Consider the following 2,711-nt stretch of genomic DNA (forward strand, 5'->3'; position numbering starts at 1 on the left):
AATCTAATTTATTTGTGGTTTAATGTCGACAACAAGACAACGTCATAAGTGCAGCAAGTTCAATGCAGGAAATGTCTTTTTACTGGTGAAAGCAACAAGCAGCATTGCACTAAAATGGACTTGATATCAAACAGGAAGAGGCACAATCACACTGTGACACAGCACACAACATACACACACGTACACAATGGGAATATTGAACAACAAATCAATGATTGAACTGACAAACTTGCCTTCCAAAATATACCCCGTTTGTTGACAAGACGATATGATAGCCATCGAGGCACATTCAATCTCTTTATTAAGCAGAGGTAAAGTGCGCTGCTAACTGATAAAGCTAAAAAACACAGCTCCAATAAAGCTAAAAAACACAGCTCCGTTAAAACCCTCAATAATGTCACACAGCACTAGGCAACAGGCGCCGCCTTTCAAAAGCACAACTCCGCACTCCAATATTAAAGATCCCACAAATACATATGCCAAATATTTAGTTTTTTTTTTAAGTAACGTAAAAATTACTTTTCCTAGTAATTAATTACATTTATTAAAGAGTAATTCCGTTAGTAATTCAATTACTTTTTTGGTAAAATAGCGAGTAACTATAATGAATTACTTTTTAAAAGTAATTTTCAGAATACTGGTCATTAGTGCCACAAGTGGTGGAAAAGTGTATTACAACTGAGTACCGCTGCGACCCACAGACCACAGCGGAGAGACAGATATTTTTTTGGCGGCCCAACAATGGGCTTTGGTTAAAAAGTACTGGTTTATGGCACACTCACAAGCTGTATTGACAATGGATTGACACTGTTTGTATTTCATAATAGTCATCGACCATTTACTGGATTACAAAAGTCCCTACATTTGACCTGGGTTAGGGTTAGCACGAATCACAACATATACATATTTTTTTTAATTATTTTTTCATGTAGGACGTCAGAAAATATTTGATTTGAAATTACTCAAGAGAACAAGGGTAGGTATAAAACACTAAACTCATGACAGATTTATGGTTCTTAAATGGAGTGATGCAGACACGTTTGGTACTGGAAATTTTCCAAGACGATTCTGCCTTGGACGCGTTTGTGTGTAATATGCAACCATAATTATTTGATACTTGTTTATATTGACACATTTGGTGTTTTAGACTGCAATATTGTCCAATTAGGGACAATTATTAATGTCTAGCTTGTGTGCTATTGTGTACGCAGCTGTTGTGTAGCTGCTAGATCCTGGAAGCTTACCATGTTTACCTTTTGTAAATGACTCCACTAAAATACAAGAACACACCGAACTTGTGTGCTTATTGGAGTACATTTATGCTAAATGGCTGTCCAGCTTTGCACCGGTAAACGATTAGCCACAGGATTGCTTTTATCGGAGACTTTAAATGCAAGCCAGTATCACCCGAAAACGTGTTTTTTTGATGATATCGGACCGATATCCGATATCAATATTGGATCTGGACACCCAAGTTGTCATGTTTTTTTTTAATTATAATTAATGTAGTACCTTAACTTCTGAGTTGAACTGGTTCTGTGAAGGAGTTCTTAAGTCAAAACACTTGTATCATAGATGAACGTCCCCCATTGAACTACATTGAAAAAAATGTAATTGGCCCCCAAAACAGCACAATGTTAACTTGTAACATGCTTACCAACAAACGCTGGAATTGCTCGGTTATGTTTTTTTTAATGATTTCTTTCTTTAACTCAATAAACATTGTTCACTTCTTCTGACCACTGACCATCACACTCACTTTTGTTTCAGTAATATTTGCCCTCCTTTGAGCAGAATGAACCTCTTGTGACGTCGCAAGCGTCGATATTCGTAATTTTTCGAAGGATTAAAAACAATGATCTCACCCATATGCACATAGACACATATTATTCTGCCTGGTTTCAATGATGAAATAACAGGTGTGGGAGCAAGACTGTAGAAGAATGTGTGTGCCAAAAGCACACACAGGCCTGGTTAACTTTCAGTTTCGAGCCCCGGCAAGGTGGAAGGGCGAGATGGACAAAAGCAGTCGAGGCGGGCGACCAATGTAGAGAAACAAGAGTATGTTGTTGGTTCGCTCTCAAGCGCTGGTATTGCTATTGTTTGTACTTACTCTTTTTGCTATATAATACATTGTTACTCATCCATAGGCACCGATCTACATTTCTGCCAGCGGGTGCTCGGACGGGTGGTAATTCTGACGCTACTTTTCTGAGCATGTGCGGTTTTTGCTCGGTGGTGAGAAATAATTTTCCATCAATCCCACGTGGGTGCTCGGGCCCCAAAGCACCCACGAGATCGGTTATGTATTCATCAATACTCGTCACCTCTCGTCTTGGGTGAAAACAATTATTTTTATTTCATAATTTTTTTTGTGTGAATGGGTGAATGTGGAAATACTGTCAAAGCGCTTTGAGTACCTTGAAGGTAGAAAAGCGCTATACAAGTATAACCCATTTATCATTTATCATTTATTTCAGAAAATGTGTTTTATTTTTTTATGCAACCTCATTTGGTACTCTCTCATATGCAATGTTAATTTATGTATTTAATGTTTCACATTGTAGATAGAAGCCATGAGTAAAGCGAATAAACGCTCAAAAATTTGACAATCAAACAGGATCATGTTGAAAAATTATCAATAAAAGTTAATAGAATGGAGATGATGGTAATAATCAAATATGCTGATAATGAAAAATATTGCTATTATT

The sequence above is a fragment of the Nerophis lumbriciformis genome, linkage group LG12 (assembly GCF_033978685.3).
Source record: "Nerophis lumbriciformis linkage group LG12, RoL_Nlum_v2.1, whole genome shotgun sequence".
NCBI lineage: Eukaryota > Metazoa > Chordata > Actinopteri > Syngnathiformes > Syngnathidae > Nerophis > Nerophis lumbriciformis.